Source organism: Cynara cardunculus (assembly GCF_001531365.2).
Source record: "Cynara cardunculus var. scolymus isolate 2C chromosome LG 12, CcrdV1, whole genome shotgun sequence".
NCBI lineage: Eukaryota > Viridiplantae > Streptophyta > Magnoliopsida > Asterales > Asteraceae > Cynara > Cynara cardunculus.
In genome coordinates, this window is record NC_037539.1 from 17489182 (window position 1) to 17497245 (window position 8064).

The window sequence follows — 8064 nt, forward strand, 5'->3', positions numbered from 1 at the left end:
TTACTCCTACCAGTGACGCGTTTTAAAGCCGTAAGGGGTTGGTCAAACCCAAAGCAGACAATATCACGTGGGCGGTTCCCTAGATCGGTCCAACACTTTGGATTTTCAAACCTAGGGGGCTGCTGCACACAAACTTCCTCTTGAAGTTTTCCATTGAGGAAGGCAGACTTGATATCCATCTGGTAGACCTTGAAACCTTCTTCCTGGCAGTAGGCTAGGAATATTTTGATGACTTCAAGTCTTGCAACGGGATCAAATGTTTCATCATAGTCAATCTCTTCTTCTTTGCAGTAACCCTTGGCAACAAGCCTGGCCTTGTTTCTTACAACTATGTCATCTTTGTCCTTCTTGTTTCTGAAGACCCATTTGGTTCCTATAGCCGTCTTCCCTTTGGGTAGAGGCATGAGGGACCACACTTCGTTTCTTTCAAACTGGAGTAGTTCTTCTTGCATGGCATCTATCCAGTTTGGATTTTGTAGGGCTTCAGAAATCTTCTTTGGTTCGATCATACTTGGAAAGTTGGTGAGGAGGCATTAATTAGCTCTCCCGGATCTCGTCTTGGCACCGGATGATGGATTACCAATGATTTGATGATGTTGATGGTCTTTTGTCCATTTGGTGCAAGATTGGGGTTCTGGAACAACAGGATGGAATTCTTCATCGACCGATGGAACTGCTTGCTCCTCCTTGAAGAGATCATCTCCAGAGTGATGCTCTAGTTTTAAAGACACAAAAGAAGTAGAAGGTGAAGTAACATGAGTTTCAGAAAGAGTTGTACCTTCAGCATTAAAGACTTCATGTTCTTCATCGGCTCTGGAAGAGGGTTCTTCAGTAGGTGCTTGTCCAGAGACTACTTCTTCTTCGAAGATGTCTTCAAATAACTGAGCTAACTCTGATTCATTGGGTTTGCCAAGTTATGAATCAGAGGCTCTCTGTTGTGGTCCGAGTCCTGAACTGCTGTGTCCAAAGTCATGGGTGAAGAATCATCAAAGGACACATTGATGCTTTCGATAATGATCTTTGTCCTTCTAATTAATACTCTGTAGGCCTTGGCAGTTTGAGAGTATCCCAGAAAGATTCCTTCTTTAGTTTTCTTGTCGAACTTGCTAATATATTTCTTATCATTGAGTACATAGAATTTACACCCAAAGAAATGGAAATATTTGACATTTGGCCTTCGTTGGTTGATAAGTTCATATGGAGTCTTCTAGTGCCTCTTGTTGATGATTGACCGGTTCTGGGTGAAGCATGTAATGGAAATGGCTTCGGTCTAGAAGGTGATGGGTAACTCTGATGAAGCAAGCATGGTCCTTGCTGCTTCCACTAAGGTTATGTTCCTTCTCTCCACTACTCCATTTTGCTATGCAGTTCTGGATGCTAAAAAGTTTTGGGAGATGCCATCACTGATGAGATATTCATCAATTCTGACATTTCTGGATTCTATTCCATTGTCGCTTCTAACTTTGATGAGTTTGCATTGTAGAAGGACTTTGAGCCTTTTCATCACCCCGATGAGGAGTTCAGGAACGTCTGATTTCTTCTTTATGAATTCAACCCAAGTGTATTTGGAGTATTCATCAACTAGTACCAGGATGTACTTCTTTCCAAAGAGGCTTTATGTAGAGATAGGCCCATAGAGGTCGATGTGGATCATCTTCAAGGGCTTGGAGTAGGAGGTTTCTGACTTTATTCTGTGTGAGGCCCGTTTCAGCTTTCCCATCTCGCAAGCTGAGCATAGATGATCTTTTTCAAAGTTGAGATCAGGAATCCCCTTGTCCAGCTTCTGTTTGGCTAACTTCCTTAGAACATCAAAATTTAGATGTGAGAACTTCTGGTGCCATAGCCAATTTTCATCGCTCTTATGGGATACAAGTTAGAGGGTGTCTTGTCCCACATAAGAATGAAAGTCCAGAAGACAGAGATTCCCTTCTCTCTTCTCCTTGATGATGGTTTGGTCGGGCTTTGTTTCAATGATGCAGAAACCCTTGTGAAATCTGACTTCAAAACCCTTGTAGCAGAACTAGCTTATGCTTAGTAAGTTGTGCTTTAGGCCTTCAACATAAGCCACTTTGCTGATGGAGATGTTGCCTTTGATGAGTGTGTCGTATATCATTTTATGGTACACTTGATGTTGTCTCCAAAAGTGAAAGAGCCTCTAGATTTGTCGATGAAGGGGGACAACTGACTTTTATCACCAGTCATGTGCCTGGAGCAACCTGAATCCATATACCATGGTTGCACATGCTGGTCCTGCAAGACAAGTTAAGGGTTTTTAGATACCCATTTCATAATGGGTCCTTGTTTGTTAGTCAGAGATACGACCTTTTTCTTTTCATCAACCCTCTTGGGATTGGGCTGATTTCCTTTACCCTTAGCCTTTGCAGGCTTGGTTCTGTTTTCATTTCTGTTGGCCTTCGTAGGCTTAGGCTTTTTCACGTTTTCATTGGTTTGAACATTGTAGCGATAGACGTGTTTGGAAAACATGCAGCAATGAGTTAACATGTGATTCCTCAGGTTTTGTAAAGGAGTTAACCATTGGCAGTTGGGAGTTTTAGGACAAGAATGTTTAACTTTCTTTTTATTCGATGAAGAAGAAGTAAAAGCAGAGGATGAAAATTTTGTTCTTGCATTGGTTGTTTTTACAAACTTCTAATCTAGTGTAGATTTTTTTATTTGTTAGGGTAGGCGTGGGTTTTACTTCTTTCCTGAGGATGGGCTTCTTCTCTTCAGCTGAAAGAGAAGAAGAGGGTTGGTTAGAATGTTTAGAGGCAGGCCACTTCTGTTTCTGTTCGCGAGTAAACCTAATGAATTTAGATGAAGTGCTTGGGCCAAGTGAAGTATCGCTGGCAAACTTCGCTTTACTTAATTTTTCTTTTCCTTTTTCTGAAGCTTTCATAGGTTCTGGAACATCAGATTTCAATGGGGTCTTGAAAGTTTGAGGTTTCTTATCCTCAATGATCTCTGGTGATTCACACTATCTCTTCTTCAAAGTCAGAATCAAGAAGTCTCTCGCGGATTTCTCGAAATCAAAATTCTCATGCATGTTTGTGGGAGCAATGGGTTCAGAGGTTGATGGTTATGAGTGATCTGTTGGGGATTCCATCGCTTCTGATTTCTTAGATAAACTTCCAATATCACTTGGATGGTTTATCGATTCATTAGATGATGGTTCCTTACTAACATTACCTTTCTCATCAACATCACTTGCTGATGAATTTATAGGATTGATGACCAGAGGCTCTGGTTTAACCATAAGGTTTCCATTGGTCTCTGGTATGGAGGCATCATTCTCTTCATCAGAATTCTTACTTGTGCTGCTCTCATACACCACATTTTCAAAATCCTATCTCAAAAGAACAATTTTTCCATCGACTTTAATCCTTTTGAAGTTTTCTTTGGGTTTTGGGAAAAATTCGGGTTTTTGAATGCATCCAAGTTTGAAAGTGCATTCAAGGGTGCATTTCTTGGTTTCGATGAAAGAATCTAGATCATTGAATCCAATCCCTTGATAATCCTTTTGACCTTTAACTTTTTCGTAGACGTATAGGACATCCTTGTATTTCTTCATCAGGAGTTCATTGGTTTGAAGCTTCTGATGAAGAATCAGCCTTTCTTTTTGGAAGAAATCCTTAAGATTCACTGAGTTTAGCCTTTCTGCCTCGGATTCCTTTAGGGCCTTTACTTTCTTTTTCTAAATCCTTAGTTATTTTCTTGTTAAGATCCAGAAGTTTTTCTTCCTCCGATTTTTTGAGTGATGCGATGCGAGTCTTTTCTTTTTCCAGTTGAGCTTTTTCTTTGGTGAAAAGATCAGTCTCTCTCTTGTAGAATCTGACTTCTTTTTCCGCTTTTATTCGTTCATATTTTTCATAATTCAATTTTTCCTTAAGTTTTAGAAAATCTTCTGAAAGTTTCATAACCCTTAACTCTACCTCTGATGGAGCAGAGTTGGTTTCATCAATGGAAGGGTTGCATACCTGATCATCTGAGTTAGAGGTGGATTCTAGATTGGACGTGGCCATGACGCATACGAGTGCCTCGTCCTCTTCATTAGACAAAGAATCACACACCCAAATTTTCTTTTGAGCCATCAGGCTTCGCTTCTTCAGATTGTACATATATTTATTTTTATAGTAGTCAGCATCCTTCACCAAGTGTCATCTGCATTCGTTTGAAACATGTCCTATCTTCCCGCATCTATAGCAGTGAAGACCATCTTTCCTACCGTCTTCTTCTCTTTTGTCTTCTCTTTTGTCTTCTCTTCTGTCTTCTCTTTCTTCTTTTCCCTCTCTTCTTTCTTCCCTCTGATGCAACTTCATCGGCTTCTGATCATATGAGGGTTGGTGTTTCTCCCTTCTGGAGTCTCTTCTTTCAAATGGCTTCTTGACAAACTTCTTCTGGAACTGTTTGGTTATCAAGGCCATAGACTTGGCTAAGGCTTTGATGTCATCATCAGAATCAGATGGCTCTTCTTCGGATTCTGACTCTACCACTAATGCCTTCTTGTTTTTCCTCCTGTGATCTCTGGTTGAGGTCTTTGAAACTTCTTTTTCTTCTGCAGCAAGGGCAAGAGGTCCACCGATGGACACTTTCCTCTTCATTATGTCCTTTTCTTGTGCAGCTAGAGTTCTATAGACGTCATGAAGTGACCAACTGTCTAAGTCATCATTCCCTTGGAGGGACATCGACAGCTGAGCCCACTCATCACCGAGACTATTGAGAAACAAAACATTGTTTTCTTTCTTCGTCCTGGAGATGTCGTTTCGGCGAAATTGATTGATCAATGTGTTGAAACGATCATAGGTCTTTTGAATCGGTTCATCAGCAAGAGCCTTGAAATTAGTGTACTCGTTGAGGCATTGAGCCCTATGATTCTTCTTTGTTTTTGCACCTCCTTCCAGTTGGATTGCCAGCTCGTCCCATATTTCTTTCGCTATGGTGCATGCGTCGAGGGATTGAAAGATGTCATTGGGAATGGCCCTTATGATCAGCCTCTTTGTTTTCCTGTCTGCTTCTACACACTAAAGATCATCCTCGTCCCAATTCTTTTCGTTTTTGGGCATGAAGTAAGCAGCAACTTCTGCAGTAGTGCTTGTTCTTGGGACTCTTGCAACAAGAGTCTGAGGAATGTAAGGACCCTCCATGACATATCTGAGGAGATTCATGTCCATCCCCTCTATGAAGTTCACCATCCTTATCCTCCATTACAGATACTCTTCTCTTTGAAGAGTTAGAGGTTTTGGTGAGGGAACCTACACAATATGCATAATTCCAGTTGGCCATTAGAGATTTTGAAGAGATGAAAAATGCGCTTTTTGGAGAAGAGGAGTATGAACTCGAATTTAAAATGATGAAAAAACGAATTGAGATATTTAGATATGATCGTTTTTATTTAAGAACAATCAATTGGCTCTGATACCAATTGTTGATCACATATCTCTTAATAACACTAATATTTAAGCTATGAATAACCTAAATATGTCGTGTAGATGGAAAAAGTGAAGAGCACTCAAGAACACAAATAAGAATATTCAAATAATATAATTGAGTACTGAATGATTCACTTTATTCAAAAGATTAGGCGAAAAAGCGTAAAGGATTATATGAGAGGTAAGGCCTATTTATACTAGAAAGCTAATTATGAAGATTGCTATCTATGGAAGATATTTAGCAAATCTCTTATGAAAAGGAAAGCTATCTAGATATATGGAAAGTAAATAAAGCAAAGTAAATCTTGGAGAATCCAGCTGTCGATTTGCCATCTCCAGGTGTCTTCAATGGGGCGTGTTCAACCATGTCTTAAGATCTTCTTCATCGGGTGCCTCTACTTGAACTGTCGTGGAAAACTCCAGGTGCTGGTAACCAGAGGGGTTATGGAGATGCGAAGTTCATCGCACCTATGGATATTCATCGCACCTCTGGTTGTATTGTACACTTAGACTTTTTACTTGAAAGTCTTCCATCGGCCTTCTGCTCTTTTACACTTGTTGTTTTTCATTACTTTTACAGATATGAGTTATGGGGTCTAACAATCTAAAAGCAATAAATTATCTAGAAAGAGAGACAATAAAATGCAGAAAAACAACTAAACAAGAAGAGAAGAAAACACTGCTTTGATACAACTTGTTGGTCCTGGTTGGGTCTGCAAGAGTTTTAAACAAACAATTTGTAGAAGGAGGATGAATACAAACATAGAGAACATCAAATTTATATATATATATATATATTGATATAGACAGATCAATATAGATTTTTACAAGATTGTATGCGGAAATAGACAAAGTAAAGATAACCTATCTAAAACAATCTAAGTTTACACACAAATATTCTCAACAAACTTGGTTTCTTTCGAATTTTACGAGTAAACAAACAAAATTATACCAATATTGATTTGTCTTTTGGCCTCGGTACGAGTCTCCAAACTTGGTTTCTTTCGAATTCTCGAAGTTCATCTTGCGTAGCGCTGATACAATCTAGATGTTGCAACGCTTCAGATGGCTTATTTGGCTCTATTGCACTAAAAAACTTCACGAAAAGACACTTGTTAGCTGTCGTAGCTCACATTTTCACTCTGTCATTTACATTACGGTTATTTGAGTAGGGGGTAATCTTTTGTATTGTGAGTACAAGGGAGTGATTGAACATCAATTAGATTTTTTTGATCGTCATATTCTTCAATTACAGCTTGAATTTCACTTTCAACTTCAGTTTGAACTTCTAATTCAGCTTCAGCTTGAACCTCAGAATGTTCAGCTTCATTGGAAGGTTGAGAAGACTCTGATTGATCAATATCGGATTGAACAATCTTTGGTTGAGTCTGTGCCTCTGCTTGAACATGTTTTGATTCAGTATCTTTAGTAGATTCAGGTTGAACAACATTTGATGTTGAACAACCAGCTTCCTGATGGTTCAGAAAGTTGAGTAACTAGCGGAATCGGGACCACTGCTTCATTCAACTTGGGTAGATTAGATATCTCGTACTCTGCAAGAATATCCCAAGTGAGATCAAATGTGTCTTTGAATAAAGAATCTGAATTTGATTTTACAATAGAAGAATCAGAATTAGTTATCCTGTTTGGTAATGGTTCTACCCTGTTTTGCATAAAAGCTAACTGTTGTAGCTTGAGTTTTGAATTGATTTGTTTAGAAGTCGAAGATTCATCGAATCTGACATTGATGCTTTCCATGACAATCTTGGATGATTTGATATAGACTCGGAAGGCTTTAGACTTTAACGAATAACAAATAAAGTAGCCTTCTTTCACCTTCTTATTGAACTTCCTGAGATTGTCTTGATCGTTAAGCACGAAGTATCTGCATCCAAAAACATGGAAAATTTTTACATTAGGCTTTCTTTTATTTATTAACTCATAAGAAGTTTTATTAGAGCTCTTGACGATGATCGTTTTATTCTGCATGAAACAGGCGGTAGACACTACTTCAGCCCACAAATACAGAGGTAGACCAGAGTACGCCAACATAGTTTGACCAGCCTCGACTAATGTTCTATTTCTTCTTTCAACAATTCCATTTTGTTGCGGAGTTCGAACAACAGAAAGTTGTGAGAAATCCCAACAGTTTGAAGAAAACTTTGAAGGGTCTCATTTGTAAATTCAGTGATGTTTTCACTTCGACGATTTTGTACTGGAAGTTGTAGAAGAATTTGAATACGTTTGATAAAAGATATGATCAACTCTATCGCATCAAATTTGGCTCTCAGAAACTCTAGCCACGTAAATCTGGAATATTCGTCGACCATCACCTGATGTTGTTTGATCGATTAACTCTGTTTTTGGTATTAATTACTTACTTGGATGATCTGTTTGACAGGGATAATGCAGCGGAAAAGATATGAATCAACCAAAGTAGAAATCAAWAAGAACACAGTAATGAAGATTGATGAACATAAGAGAGAACTTCAAATGATTTTCAATAGATGAAAATGTTAACAATTACAATACGGAAGCACACTGAAATACAAGGGCCTACGCTGCTATTTATAGAAGCAAATAGCCGTTTTCTGACAAGACCTAAAGCAAATTAATCTAAGCCGTTGGATCATAAACA